The sequence below is a fragment of the Osmerus mordax genome, chromosome 2 (assembly GCF_038355195.1).
Source record: "Osmerus mordax isolate fOsmMor3 chromosome 2, fOsmMor3.pri, whole genome shotgun sequence".
Lineage (NCBI taxonomy): Eukaryota > Metazoa > Chordata > Actinopteri > Osmeriformes > Osmeridae > Osmerus > Osmerus mordax.
Window position 1 is genome coordinate 22,932,776 of NC_090051.1, and position 16,449 is coordinate 22,949,224.

Genomic DNA, 16,449 nt, shown 5'->3' on the forward strand with positions numbered 1-16,449 from the left:
CTTAGTTTCAGATTAGTTTCTGGGTTCTTCTCATCCTCTACCTCTTAGCCTCCTACACTTACCACAGCGCTGGAGGAAAAGAAGGATTACAGAGCTGTGAGTGGATCCATCCAACTGATGACCCGGCATTTCCCTTCCAGTCAGGTCAAGCCAGAACTATAAGAACTTGGTTTCCTCATTTCACCCAAGCTGATGGACGTGTAGAGAGTCAACCTTCCTCTCTCGGACGACTGACCCATGTTGTATCAGGGCGGGCTCTAGGTGGCGCTGTCCACATGTCAAGCAGGGCTGTCTCCTCTCCCTCTCTTCCCCCTTCTGCCCTCCTCCAGAACAGATGAGCATCTGGGAGCCTCTGCATTTGTCTCAAAGTGCTTAATCACCACAGCTCCCATTAAAGCAAGTCTGTCATTAACAGCATGAACTCACACAAAAGCGTATTTGCACCAGTGGAAAAAAAGAAGATAAAAAAAAAGAGTTGGGAATGGACAGTTGGAAAAACCAATATCATCCTGCGGTGAGTTTCCACAGCAGAAGTGTTTCTTTCAAGTTAGAACAGAATATCTCCTCTGTCCACATACTGCCATCCTGGACAGCAACATTAACATGGTGTTATTATCTGGACCTTTCAGCGCACAAACAAACAGCGTACATGTTTATTTACTCTACTTATTTGTTTAGTATTTTCCTGTTGCCCGAAATGACTGTACTGAACAGACATGTTTATGCTGCAAATAGTTATCGTGAATCTGGAAAAGGTTGTGTTCTATTATTCATTCCAGAGTTTGTATTTGTGTCACAAACTGCATCAAACTCTCAACGGTTTCGATCTCTGTCGCTGTTGCCGCAATGTTACGTTTGTGTTTGAGAGAGATCTTAAAGAGTCTGGCCTCCTATTAAAGATGAGCTTCTCCTTGTTAAATAACCACAGTGTTTAGTTAAGTAGGAAACGAGTATTAAAGTTGCTTCCGTGAATATGTTCATAAAAAAGGTCTGTGTGTGTAATTGTGTGTTTCTGTTCATGTGTGTTTTTAGGAAGTGTTTTGTTTTTTGATTTTTTATCTTGTTTAGAACAAAAAGCAGCTGTAAGTTATTATGCAGTTGACCACAATCTCTTTCTGTCTACCTCTTTATCAGTCTCCTTTTTCCTTGCACTGGCATTTCACCCTTTGGTAATTGCCATGTGCGTTTGTTTGAATGATGTCATACCTTCAGATTTATGGAACTCTTGGTTTCCTCCAAATTAACATACTACTTGAACTGTTTACATCGCTCTCCTCTCTCTCTCCCTCCGTCTCTCTTTCCTGCTTTCTCTGTCACTCCCTCTATCTTTCTCTTTCATGTAGGCGTGCTTTCTATGCACGATAATAAGATCAGAAACAGATCAAGGAAGGTCTTAAGAAGTTAATGTCCAAGAAAAGCAAGGTTCCCGGCCGCCCAGCCAGGTCTGTTACACTGGAAGATGTGGGAGGGCAGCAATTATCAATATATTGATCATTTTTCACTTGATCTGTCATGCACAGTACAGCTACATATGTAAACAAGAGAAACACACCTAGAAGCATTCATCCAACAAGACCATAATCTAGACTAACTCTGCAACTAGACCCTGATTCAGCCCAACTCTACAACTAGACCCTAATCTATGCTAACTCTACAACTAGACCCTAATCTATGCTAACTCTACAACTAGACCCTAATCTATGCTAACTCTACAACTAGACCCTAATCTATGCTAACTCTACAACTAGACCATCATCTATGCTAACTCTACAACTAGACCCTAATCTATGCTAACTCTACAACTAGACCCTAATCTATGATAACTCTACAACTAGACCCTAATCTATGCTAACTCTACAACTAGACCATCATCTATGCTAACTCTACAACTAGACCATCATCTATGCTAACTCTACAACTAGACCCTAATCTATGCTAACTCTACAACTAGACCCTAATCTATGCTAACTCTACAACTAGACCCTAATCTATGCTAACTCTACAACTAGACCATCATCTATGCTAACTCTACAACTAGACCCTAATCTATGCTAACTCTACAACTAGACCATCATCTATGCTAACTCTACAACTAGACCATCATCTATGCTAACTCTACAACTAGACCCTAATCTCTGCTAACTCTACAACTACACCCTAATCTATGCTAACTCTACAACTAGACCCTAATCTATGCTAACTCTACAACTAGACCATCATCTATGCTAACTCTACAACTAGACCCTAATCTATGCTAACTCTACAACTAGACCATCATCTATGCTAACTCTACAACTAGACCATCATCTATGCTAACTCTACAACTAGACCATCATCTATGCTAACTCTACAACTAGACCATCATCTATGCTAACTCTACAACTAGACCATCATCTATGCTAACTCTACAACTAGACCCTAATCTATGCTAACTCTACAACTACACCCTAATCTATGCTAACTCTACAACTAGACCCTAATCTATGCTAACTCTACAACTAGACCATCATCTCTGGGGAGTAAAATTAGGGGGAGGTGTTACATTGTCTAGCTTCATTGACCACGAAAAATATGTCAGGAAATATTGAATGATCTTTATTTACTAGTAAACTCTGAAGTAATTAAAAACCGCAGACTGGCTTAATGAGTTTCCATTTGACTTTCCTCCCCCCAGAACGCCCTGTAGCGGTGAAATGTGGTGAAGGCAGGAAGGATGTGATAGCCACTCTATAAGCTATTAAGCGCTATAGAGTGGCAGACGTTGACAATAATTACAGAAGCAGACTTCCCTTTGAGAAGCGTGGCACTGGGACGTGATGCTGATGCTGCCTCGCAAGGGTGCTGCAGTCTGCATCTGCATCCATGTGGAAAATCCTAACAAGCATTAGAACTTTAACATTTCACTGGAGCTGCATTAGACTGACAGAGTCTCTATCTGTGTCACGGGAGTGGGGAGATCTGCTAATGATGGTGTCCAGTATACGCCAAACCAGCCATGCTTAAAAAGGCTTCTGCGGAGCAGGGCTCTCACGGGAGAGCCTTGCTCCAGCGGGGAGCGGCGGGTCCTAACGAGACTCAGCTCCTCCAGGAGCCCACAGCCTCACAGCCTCACCACAGCCTCACCACCCACAGCCTCACCACCACACTACAACAACAGAGGCCTGGGGAGGAGGGAGGGAGGGGAAGAGAGGGGGGAGAGAGAGAGTGAAAGAGGAAGGAAGGAAGAGGGTAATTCTGTGGCCATTACTGTGGGAATGTTGTAAAATGTGTTTTCTTGAGGCCTCGGGTATCGCTGTCTGGAGCAAGACACTGAAGACTGAGCAGACCTGGAGACCAGGACCTGAGTCTGGAGGTGAGGGAAGGAAACATGGAACTGTGTGTGTGTGTGAGAGTGTGTGTGTGAGAGTGTGTGTGAAAGAGAAAGCGTGTGTATGTGTGTGTGAGAGAGTGTGTGTGTGAGAGAGAAAGAGTATGTGTGTGAGAGAAAGAGAGATAGAGAGAGAGAGTGTGTGTGTGTGTGAGAGAGATTGTGTGTGTGAGGGTGAGTTTGTGTGTGAGAGAGAGAGAGTGTGAGTATGAAAGATCGACTCTTATGTCCTCCCCCTTAATGTCATCTTATTCCAGTGTCAGTGATGAATCATCTGGTGTCACATAATCCCTAGACACCAATATTGAACCAAAATGGACTCCTAAAATACACAAATATACAGACACTAGTCACACTACACCATCATATGTCCTGTGGCAACAATTCTACTCCACTTCTAGATTTGAGGGGGATCTATAAATATTTTCTTTGTGAACAGAGCCATGTTTGATTGGATGCCCCTCATGACAGTGACAGATTTTTGTGTTTTTATTATTAGTATTGTGTTGTACTGGTAGGGCCCTGGTTTCAGTGGGTCACTGTTTAAATGTCTGCATGTGTGTGTGTGACCCCCCCAGTCAAAGAGCAGAACCAACGGCAGGGCCCGGTAAAACGCCACATCAAATCAACCATTTCCTGTCCTGATAAGCAGCTTCCCAGATACCCAACAGGACGAGCGAGGGAGGAACGAGAGAGAGACATTCATTCCAGCTGTGGCACTATTTGGGCTCTTCCCTCCACTATGAGCCCCCCTCCCCCCTTCTCTCCACCCTCTGTGTCAAGAAGAAGGCTACTAGATCCATCCATCACAAAGAGGATGGAGTCAGGTGAGCTGGCTTTTCCTGTGTCCGTCATCTCAAACCATCTCAATAGCTTCCTCAGAGCTCTCCTCAGCGAGCACTAGCTCATAATGGGGTGTGTGATGGATATTATAATGTCAGGGGACAGGGTTGGATTTCCACAGCTGCTGGGATAGTAGTTGACTGGATCTGAGACAGGAGAAAGGGTAGCGTATGCTGCTAATGCCTTTAGCCTTCCCCATTCCACCTCTCTCCCTCTCTTCCCCCCCCCCCTCTCTCTCTCTCTCTCTCTCATATTTCCCTTCTCTTTCCTTGCTCTGTCTCTTCTCTCAATTTTCCTCTCTCTCTCTCTCTCTTTCTCTCTCTCTCTCTCTCTCTCTCTCTCTCTCTCTCGCTCTCTCTCTCTCTCTCTCTCTCTCTCTCTCTCTCTCTCTCTCTCTCTACTGTCACGGACGCTGTTGTGTCATCACAGGGTTGGGGTTCAGGAAAAGAAAACATCAGTTACACAATTGACAAATGTAGGTGATGGCCCACTCTGTGAAGATGAACAGACTTGAGTTAGACCCAACTCGAGATATCATCCCAGGATCTAGCTATATTCACGTCTCTAAAAAATGTGTTTTATTCGTCAGCTAGTTTCTTACTTGTTTTCCTTCAGTGAGCTAACATTTTCCCTATTATTTAAATATAACAACTGAAAGGTTATGGCGCTCCAGTGTCCCGAGTTTAAAGGAGAGGGATCTGGATGGGTGGGGGCGCGAGCAGGGTTGGATATGAGCAGGGTTGCGTGACAGCGAGGCCAAGATCCTGTCCTCAGTGAATTCCACCCCGGAGGATCCCGGCTCTTGCGGTTTCCGACGCTTTTCTGAAGTCCCCGAGAGGGGAGGGGTGATTTACGTTTACTTTCAGATGTCATCTCGTGCAGTGACTCTACTTTGAGAAGGGGGACAGACATGAGTGGAGAGGAGATTATTCTGCTGGAAGTTAAAGAGAAACGGCAAGGAAATAGAGACGTCCAGTGTTTTAACCCTTGTATTATTTTCGGGTCATTCTGACCCATCAGTCATTGTGACCCACCGTCGTATTGCGACAAATTTACCGCATACAAAAACAAAGTGAAGCATTTTCTTTTAACCGTTGGGCTGTCTCAGACCCCCCACATTGCGAAGGTTAAAATAATTTTTATTTTATTTGTTTTTGTATTGGGTAAAATTGGGTAAACACAACGATTGTTCGTTATGAACCTTTGGGACCCGAAGGCAGCACAAGATGACGACTGTCTTGGGACATTTTTTGGGACCCAAAAATAACGTAACCAGCCGACCAAGGTACGACGTCGCGGCAACGTTGTCCACGGGTCTAAAAATAACGTAACCAGCCGACCAAGGTACAACGTCCCAGGGCAACGTCGTGGCAACGTCGTAGCAACGTTATAAAGGGAATGTTGCCAGTTGGTCCCATGGACAACGTTGCCACGACGTTGCCAGAAGGTAACGTCGCGGGTTACCAACTGAGCACTTACTGGCAACGTTGCCGCAACGTCATGTGTTAGCTGGGTGAATGTTATCATCGATCAGTGTGGTGGCGGTTGGAGAGACGTATTTCTGTCTGCATGCTTTGATCATTAATTCAGAGACGGATTTACATATCAATACTTTTCCATGTAAGTTTCACAGGTTTCTCAGAGAATAATGAAAAGATCAGAAATATATAGCATTCTCTAACTTTCACATTCAAACATGCTAAGGTAGGCTATAGCTCTAGTGTGATTTACACCGCTGACAGACGTCTGCGAAAATCAAACGTTCTTCTCCTTATGGATTTGGGATGGGCCGACAGCCTACATCAAAGATACGGCTCTAAAAGGAGATTCTAACCCAGACCACCAACCTTGTGGTACAAACCCGAACCCTCAGTTCCTCCTCACCTAACTATCTCTACATGCACGTGCTGCCTACCCAAGGCCTGCTCTGAGACTTCTGCTTTGCGGGGAAGGGAGAGAAGAGGGACGGGCACAGGGATTATTTTCCTTTTACGACAGGACTTCTCTGTGTTTCATCCGTGATTCGTCCTCTCCACTAGTCGGAGGACGAGCAGCCATTAGCCGTTCCAGACTCTGTAATTTAGTCGTCAGAGGAGGCAGAACGCTCAATTTGCGGCGTTATGCCTCGTCTGTCATTTTGTCGCGCGCACGCCAGCCGCTCTGCGGGTGAAACTCTCCGTACCTCCGAGGCGAGGAGAGGGAGGTGAGATGAGATGCCTCACAGACTTGAACGATACTCTTATCGATTCTCAACTCCAACACAACGGATGTGACGTGTCCAGTCGAAAGCCAACAGCTTGGGAAATACATGTTTCGTTGAATAAAATATGTTGATCCTGGCCTAGTGAAGTAAACAAAACTAACTGAACCAGTCCCCTTGGGTGTCCTCAGGAAATGAACACTTACGTTAATTGTTCTGCATTGTACAGTCGTGGCCATACGTTTTGGCAATGACAAATGTTGTGTTTTGCAAAGTTTGCTGGTTCAGTATTTGAGGAAAATGTTTTCACATGTTTCTATAGAATACTGGAATACAATAAAGCACATTTCATATTTTTTAAAGCTTTTTCGGGGCAAAAATGTTTTATGCTTTAAATGCTTTAAATCACCTCGAAAATCTGCTCTTCAAATCCAAAATGTGGCCACGGCTGTAGTTAATCAAGCTATTACAATTGTTGTTGATGTTGATTCAATTGATGTTATTGGTTAGATATTGTTGGAACCGCGGTCTGCAGGAACCTGATCCTGTGACAGACTGTGTCTGTAGTTTCTGCCTCAGAGAGACTGCCTTGAGGTATGCTCCTCCAACAAAAGTCCCCCTTCAACTTGAGGTATAATGACATATTAATGAAAGGATGTATGGTTTCATGTCCTCTTAACATCTGTCAGAAGTAGTGATGGGAGGTAAAATGAATGGGAGTAAAGTGATCTAATGTCAGTATTGTCATTTAATTTAATTGGATGGAAAATGTGAGAGTTGGCAAGAGAAGTGCTGGTATGAGATGTGTTGCTGTGCAGGGTGTCCCACGGGGAGAGAGAGAGAGGGGGGAGAGAGAGACGGAGAGAGAGAGGGGGGAGAGAGAGACGAAGAGAGAGAGAGAGGGGGGAGAGACGGAGAGAGAGAGAGAGCGGGGAGAGAGAGACGGAGAGAGAGAGACGGAGAGAGAGAGACGGAGAGAGAGAGAGCGGGGAGAGAGAAACGGAGAGAGAGGGGGGAAAGAGAGACGGCGAGAGAGAGAGGAGCGAGAGAGACAGAAAGAGAGAGAGAGAGAGAGGAGCGAGAGAGAGAGCCAGAAAGAGAGACAGAGAGAGGGGAGCGAGAGAGACAGAGAGAGATGGATAAAGGCTTCAGAAGAGGAAGAAAAAGGGAGTCCATCATGAAGAAGCATGAGAGAAAAGGAAAGGGGGAGAGAAAGGGATAGAGAGGTAGAGAGAGGTAGAGAGTAGAGAGAGTAAAGAGAGAGAGAGAGTAGAGAGAGAGAGAGATAGAGAGAGTTGCAGCGTCTGGCTTGGGGCCTGTCTACCTTAGTCTTCTGTTCCTGGGAGGACCTGAGCAATTCGAAGAGAGGGACATCGTGATCACATCTCCCCCCCATACCCCCCCCTCTCCCCCCGTCCACCCCCCCTCCTCGAGGCTCCGGCCAGCACACACACATACACACACACACACATACACACACACACACACACACACACACACACATACACAAACACACACACACACACACATACACACACACACACACACACACATACACACACACACACACACACACAGCTGACTTTTCAATCAACCGTAAATCAACCTGATCATATCAGCCAAGGCCGTAACATCCGCCCAGCTTCCAATTTGTTATAGAGTTGTTTTCTCTCAGACGTGAATGTAAGCTATGCTCGGTATTAGCAGCGGTCACTGAAAAAGAGATTAGACCAGGAGAGAGACAAGCACACGACCTACATGCTTTGTCTGAGTGGTATCACATGTAGTCTCTGCTGATATCACTGTGACCGTGGAGGTGCTGTAATGCAGAGGGGTGTAGCTCAGTGATAGAGCATGTCACCACTGATCAACAGGTTCCAGGTTCAAATCCACCCCCTGTCCTTTGTTTTGGGTATTCGTGTCTGCTAAATGAAAATGTGAAACTCCTAATGTGTGTGTGTGGTGGTGTGTGTGTGTTGTGTGTGTGTTGTGTGTGTGCAGACATAGCTGTGTGTGGTTGAGTAGCAGCTTTCCTCCCTGCTCCACCCCCTCCTGCTGGTGTTACTACAGTGCTTCTGTCTGCAGTCCCACTGTGCCATTATTGACAAAATAATCCAGAAAGAAAATTTAAAAACTACTGTTTGTCTTGTCCAGTCTGTCAGACAGTCGTCCAGACTGCCAGGGGTTTGAGCTTTAGGGTCCTCTGTTAACTAGTCGACCCTTTACCCTTCACACAATCACCCAGGGTTTCCCGCAGCACTTTGCTGTTAAGGCGGCCGCCTTAGCAACACACGCCTGCCGCCTTAACTACGTTGTTTTATTTGTATTTTTTTATTAGCGATATTCGCCGTGTTTCCGCCAGTTTTCTCCCTTTCATTCCAACGGCAGTCTCCCTTCTCTAGAGAACTTCGTTTTTGGAGGAGAACTAACCCCACCCCCCATGTGACTAACACATTTTTTGCGGGAAACCCTGATCACCCCAGGTACTCTAAACACAGAGGTCAAACCCTGTACTATGTACAGAAGGCCAGCGTGTGTGTGTGTGTCCTGGAGGGAAGTTGGCGTCAGAGCCCAGCCCCTCTCCAGTTACTCTTCTATAACGCACCACGTAAACAGTTCAACTTCTGATGCCTTTTTATTTATCGCACTGCACTTCCACATCCCACACTAATGGCCGCCACATTTCTGGGCTAAAAGGCTATGTGTGCATTGATGGGGTGTCGGAGGTTGTGTGTGTGTCTGTGTGTTGGGATGGTGTTTGATAGGCGGTGTGTTTGTGTGTGTGTTTGAAGGGCAGCATGTGTTTGTGTATTTGGGATGATGCATGGAGGATGTTTGGGATGTGTGTGTGAGGTATGATGTGCTCCACATGCAACTAGGCACACCACACTGCGGTCCTCATCTCAGTGTTTAATGGATGGGAGTGTTGCCAAGTGTGTGTGTGTCTTTAAGTGTGTCTGCCCGTGTGTTTATAATGTCAGATGTGTCCCACATGTGGGCCCAGGTCTCTGCTCATACACACCCCTTCCCCTCCCTCCTCCAATCGCCTCCCTCCTCCAATCCCCATCCTCCCTCCTCCAATCCTCTTCCTCCCTCCTCCAATCCCCTCCCTCCTTCCCTCTCCTCCCTCCCCTCCCTTCTCCCATCCCTCCAATCCTACATCCAGTGTCGACCACTACCACCATCAATATGGGGCAATAATGACCCCGTATATCCCAGAAAGTAACACTACCTCTGGGTTGCTAACCCCCCAGCCCCGGCCACCTGCCTCCCTGCTGCTCCCCTACACCTGAGCCCTCACCCACCAGCTGCCCGTCTCAAGACCGGCCCGCTGCAGAATCTCACGTTGCTATGCCGACCGCATGTCAGAGGTATGTGCCCACTGATGTAATGCATCCAGATCATTCCCCTCAGTCCGTCTCAATCCCCTCTCCAGTCTTCACTACTTCAAACTTCGCACAATCCCTCGTCCACATGCTTCGATGCTAAACAGACGGACCAGACACGGGCTCACTACAGTGAGACTGGCCTGACAGCATGATTACCTGGTCCCGCAAGTGATCAAAGCACCCGGGCAGATGTAACTCAAGACTGCATTCAGGGGCAAATGCATGCTGTATCTTTAGTGCCTGTCCTGAGCAGTCTACCAAGACCCCAGCTCTACAGTCATTCAACCAGTAACCTGCAGAGTCTGGTTTGCAACATTCCCGAATCCCATATCCCTCCTGCACTAATAATGCCTCTCCAGAACACTCCATCTCTCGTATATCTCCCCCTCCTTACCTGGAGAGAAGCAGCGTGTATTTAGGCCTGGCTAAATCATGTCCTTCCCTTCCGGACACTGGAGACGTTGTAGCGCTCGCGGAGAGCTGACAGTGTCGTAAAGTAAGGGCTTCATGAAAGCCTGCTCACTCAGCGGGCGGTGGCGAGGAGAGACGCGTGGCTGAAATACCCTGGGCCTCTGTCCTGGGCCTCTGTCCTGGGCCTCTGTCCTGGGCCTCTGTCCTGGGCCTCTGTCCTGGGCCTCTGTCCTGGGCCTCTGTCCTGGGGCCTCTGTCCTGGGCCTCTGTCCTGGGCCTCTGTCCTGGGCCTCTGTCCTGGGCCTCTGTCCTGGGCCTCTGTCCTGGGCCTCTGTCCTGGGGCCTCTGTCCTGGGCCTCTGTCCTGGGGCCTCTGTCCTGGGCCTCTGTCCTGGGCCTCTGTCCTGGGCCTCTGTCCTGGGCCTCTGTCCTGGGCCTCTGTCCTGGGGCCTCTGTCCTGGGCCTCTGTCCTGGGCCTCTGTCCTGGGCCTCTGTCCTGGGGCCTCTGTCCTGGGGCCTCCAGGGAGAGAGAGATTTAGCGAAGACATGAAGCTGAAAACATGAAGCTGAAGGCCGTGCCTCCTGTCTGTCTGTTAGAGATCAGCAGCAACTCTCTCGTTACTGCATCGTCTGTGTTGTGAGGAGGGTTGTCATGATTTGGGAGTAGATCCTGCTTCTCCTTAAGTGTGTTCTTTATGTTTGTGTTTCCAATTATACTAGCTGTTGCACCTCACATCATATTAATACATTAATACAAAAATACACTATAGACATACAGTGCATTCGCCAGGAATCCTTTTTGACACCGACAATTTCGAACATCTCCCTCATATATGGCCATTGGTGATCAGGAATATTCTCAGTCATGTCGACATCGTTAACTCCCTCTGTCTCATCCAGAACATACCTTTTTTCAACCCTTCAAATCTTTTTTCCACACACGACCCACAGTCATCACCTATAGTGGAAGGAGAGGAGAGCAGAGAGGAAGAGAGGGAACACGCGAACAGAACAAGAAGCCTAAAACAGAGTATAGCAGAGGACAGTAGAGTATAGTAGAGTCCTCATTAAGTACTCATCAATGATACAAATTTTTATTTTTAAACTTTGTTTTGAAAATATTTTTTCAACTGTTTGGAAATTTTTCAAAACGCTTTTCCACACATGACCCCAAAAAGTTTTTCAAACTTTTGAAATATACAGCACTGCAGCACAGCTCTGCAGCACAGCTCTGCACAGCTCTGCAGCACAGCTCTGCAGCACAGCTCTGCACAGTCAGGCAGCCGCCCCAGGGCCCCCGCCCCCAGGGCCCCCCCTGTCCAGGTTCCCCCCGACCCATTGTCCCCCCCGACGATCCCCCCAAATCCTTACCCTCGCTGGGGTCACATGTTGGACCACCGCATCGCCTCCCGGGACATTCAGCAAGAATACCACACGCCCACTACACCCCCACCCGGCCTCATCTCTCACCCCCACCCTCCAGGCTAGCCCCCATCTCTCACCCATCCCCCCTCTCATCTCCCCCCTACCCCTAATTCAAAGCATCTTGGGCAAAGCGCGGTGGAGAGAAGGATGTGGCTAAAGCAAATAAAAGAATCATAAAGGCAGGATCAAAGCGGGCCTGCAAATCCATTCCTTCTGGGCATAGCGGCTCTCGGATAAAAGAAAAGAAAGAGAGGAAGAGAGAGAAAGAGAGAGAGAGAAAGAGAGTAAAAGTAAAGAAAACTGGAGAGGGGAAGAAAGAGATATCTGCACATCCTGACAACATATCTCATGGAACGGGTCATCGGCTGCTCATGCTGGTGTTTGATTGATGGGGTGGAATCACCCCCCCCCTCCTCCTCCATCTATCCATCCGTCTGACCTCTCTATCCCATCCCTCTTTTTTCCTCCATCTTTCCATCTGAGACACAAGGATGCGTCAAGCCTTTGTTCCTGACGGCTGTTTTGAGCGTGTGATTCCGTTTGATGTAGCGTGATGGCGTGTGTCCTGTCTGCGGGTGGAGAAGTGTGTCCTGACGGCTGTTTTGAGCGGGTGATTCCGTTTGATGTAGCGTGATGGCGTGTGTCCTGTCTGCGGGTGGAGAAGTGTGTCCTGACGGCTGTTTTGAGCGGGTGATTCCGTTTGATGTAGCGTGATGGCGTGTGTCCTGTCTGCGGGTGGAGAAGTGTGTCCTGTCTGCGGGTGGAGAAGTGTGTCCTGTCTGCGGGTGGAGAAGTGTGTCCTGTCTGCGGGTGGAGAAGTGTGTCCTGTCTGCGGGTGGAGAAGTGTGTCCTGTCTGCGGGTGGAGAAGTGTGTCCTGTCTGCGGGTGGAGAAGTGTGTCCTGTCTGCGGGTGGAGAAGTGTGTCCTGTCTGCGGGTGGAGAAGTGTGTCCTGTCTGCGGGTGCAGAAGTGTGTCCTGTCTGCGGGTGGAGAAGTGTGTCCTGTCTGCGGGTGGAGAAGTGTGTCCTGTCTGCGGGTGGAGAAGTGTGTCCTGTCTGCGGGTGGAGAAGTGTGTCCTGTCTGCGGGTGGAGAAGTGTGTCCTGTCTGCGGGTGGAGAAGTGTGTCCTGTCTGCGGGTGGAGAAGTGTGTCCTGTCTGCGGGTGGAGAAGTGTGTCCTGTCTGCGGGTGGAGAAGCCTGTCCTCTGCAGTCTGTCTTCGGTAGTTGAACGAGCATGTGTGAAACTGTCTGTGCTTTTCTGTGATGACCACAGGTTGTGTGAGAGGGCCACAGATGTTGGCAGGTTTCGACCAACACGTTGGTCAAGGTATAAGTTAACCCTTCACCTCCCCTGTCCATGCTGAGCGCTGTGTGTTTCCGTTGCGTCTGTAGTGAGGAGTTAGTGAGCTTGGTTAATCTGACACCTTCCTAGACTGTCAGGCTGAGCCAAACTAGATGCTGCTCACAGTACGACTCCAGCAGGTGTCAGGGTTTAGTGCTCCCTGAGCCCCGTCACCTGCGCTGGAGGCGAGAAGCACTAACAACAACCACACGTGTCCACTCCCAGAAACACCAGAGGAAGATCCTTCTACTGAGGACCAAGTTCTAGTTCAACTCTAGTTGAGCATGTTACTCTAATGCTGTCTAAGGTACACTGCTGCCAACACCTTCTGCCTACACACACACACACACACAGAATAATTTTAGAATAATTATGCAACGTGTGTGGGAGGGGGTCAGATGGCTGAGCGGTTAGGGAATCGGGCTACCAATCAGAAGGTTGCCGGTTTGATTCCCCGGCTGTGCCATATGACGTTGTGTCCTTGGGCAAGGCACTTCACCCTACTTGCCTCGGGGGGAATGTCCCTGTACTTACTGTAAGTCGCTCTGGATAAGAGCGTCTGCTAAATGACTAAAATGTAAATGTAATGTGAGAACGTGTGTGTGAACCCCCTCAATGTGAAATCCTGGATACCTGGCTGGACGGTTCTGGCTTATTCTGAGTCAGATCCACACTTTTCCTGGAATCACATGCTGGTTGTGTCATGATGTGTCAAGCCTCCTGGTTCTTATGTCGTTCTGCCCTCGTGGAACATCCTGGAACACATGTTCTCAGGCGAGAAAGCTGGGCCCAGACGAGGCGTGATGAACCAGGTCAGCGGGTGAGACTGGGACTTGGATCCTTCAGTGTCTTTTGCAACATATTACATCCTTTTGGGATATAGGGCGAAAAATCACAGAGATGACACGTTTTCCTCCCCTCAACAAAAAAAAAAACGTACAAAAAGAACTGAATTCTCGGCAGAATCATCAAAAATACAGATAGTCTGGAGTGGTAAATACAAAATCCAGATTCACCATGTGAAACCATGGCGCCCTCAAGGTCCAGTCCTGTTGTTTGGCTGAGCAGAGCAGGCGGGGGAGGGAGTCTGGCATGTTTACGGTCAAGGGGGGAGGACACTTCCCACCCAGAGCCACCCTGAAGCTCCTCTAAAACAAAGAAGTGCTTATGTGACAGTTTACACAGCCTTCGCAGTCACTGTTGGGCCTTTGTAACCACCACAAAGCACATGCCAGTGGGGTTAGTCCATAACTCCACAAAAACAAACTCTGATGTTTGTAAATGAGGCGAATTCAGATCCCAGAGGGTGAGACTGTGTCATTGTGGTCTGTCTTGAAGAGAGATGAAGGATCTCTCTGTATTCTTGTGTTTTGACCAGGGCCAGAGACATTGGACACACAGACAGGAAGTGTTGTGCAAACCAATCGATAATAGGGTGTGAGGTTTTTCTTAACTGGAAGGAGAACAAATATCCAAAACAATTTGTTTTCTTTAAAGTTTTATTGTGCAGAAACAGTTTACTTCTCATTGGGCCAATTCAAAGTCAACCAAAACACTCTTGTTTTACAAAAGGCCTCGTGTTTTTGGATGGATGTTTACATGCCACAAGCCTCTACACTGACCTACACTGAAAAACAAACATTTTTACACAAACCATCCCCTGTCTTAGGAACCTCTTTCTAGTACAAAGCATTGCTTACATACTGTCTCTCCAGTCACTACAGTAGCACAAACAATATGCTAGTCCGTCTGCAAACTCACTTCCTGATCGTCTAGGCAGAAGTTCCGGTCGGTTACATTCCCAACGCACGACGTCGGCAGAACCTTTTGTGAGCCAGATGTCCCTTTCGCTAGCTTGGACAGCTGGAGTTCCGCACCAGGATCTAACCTCTCAAGGTGAGAGAGACTGAGGTTGATATTAACAGCGATCTACCATCAGAGGTCAGTTTGTTGGAGGATTTCCAGGAGGCTGAGTAGAAGTAGCGAGGAGGACTGTCGGCTCAGAGGTCATCACAGTCTCGTCTCCTGTCAGGATTCCCCCCTCAGAAGCCGTACAGTCAACAAACAGGCCAGACTGAGGCTAAGCCAAGGCCAGCTATGACAGCTGCTGACGTCCCGCGCAGCCTGAAACAACACTGTCCCTCTCTCATCAGGGGGAGGCGGCCGCACTTGTCCTGCCGTGACAGGGGAAGAGCACGCGTTCCCTCCGTCCGTCTCCCGACGGCGAAAAATAAACGGACAGGCGGAAAAAAGGAGAAGGCGTAATGAATACCAGCGTGGTGAGTAAAAGGAAAACTTGATCTGCCCCTCCATCACGAAGTGCGGTGGCTAGCGCCTGGTGTCATTGCGTAATAAAGATATCCCCCCCTCCTGTTGCCCTGCCGTGCGGAGCATTCTCCAGCGCCGTTAGAGAGTTAGCGCAACAGCCATGAAAGGAATAACTCCAGACCATTAAAATACCTCTGAAAATATGGGATGCTTATCAAATAATAGGAACCACATTTCCTAGTTTCCCCCCGTGTTAGCCAAGCAGACGGGCCCGGGCTAGGGAAGATATCTCTACCTTTCAACTGGTCTTTGAAGTCTGGGCTGTTTATGTGTGGTGGAACTGGGAAACCAGTACATTTATTGAAGCTTCTAGGTGCACTGGTTACTACAGTTTGTGACCATAACGGCCAGACTTAATTTTTCCGTCTAGGTTTCTCTCTCCAGCTAAACAGGGGGACGGACGAATGTTTAGAAACAGAGATTTGTGATAAAACACATTACACCACACAGTGTGGTTGCCTGCAGCTAAGGTTCAACTACTCCTACTACTCCCACTCAGGGTAAATACAGGAAATTCACTATGAGAATATGTACCTTGATATGAAGCCTTTCACAATTAATTTCCCATTGCTTCTGGCCTTTTCCAGATGCTGTCCCACAATCCTGTGTCCCACAGACATGACCATCGTCAGTCTGTTTGTCACAAGTCAAAATTGACGCATGGCTTCACCTTCAAAGTCGTTTCCACGTCCTGGACTCCCCTGATACATCGAGACGTGTCTTGGCAGTGGCACAGAGGGCCTCAAGGACCCGTATGAGGCGCCCTGTAAAAAGCCTGATCAATTCTCTTCTTCTAGAAGACAAGGGGAGCACACAGAGAAACGAAGGAAGGGAGGTTTTATTTTCCACAGTGGTCCTTTTCCTAAGTTCAAAGGTCCAGCTTATTTAACGAGGGGCGAATGTTAGTACTTTCACATCGCAGAAGAAAAGATGGGATCTGTCACAGTCACTTACACTCAGAGCTGGGGGGTGTTCCTGGGTTTCTAACCGAGTCAGGCGGGTCACAGACACAGCCCCTCCAGCCAGGCAGATGGAGGGATGTGGGTGAGGAAGGGTGGCTGGGAGGCAAAGCGTGCTGGGGGAAGGGGCTCAGTTTTACTGCCAGATGCCATTACCATCCAGGTACACTACATAGGGGAGACAGGGG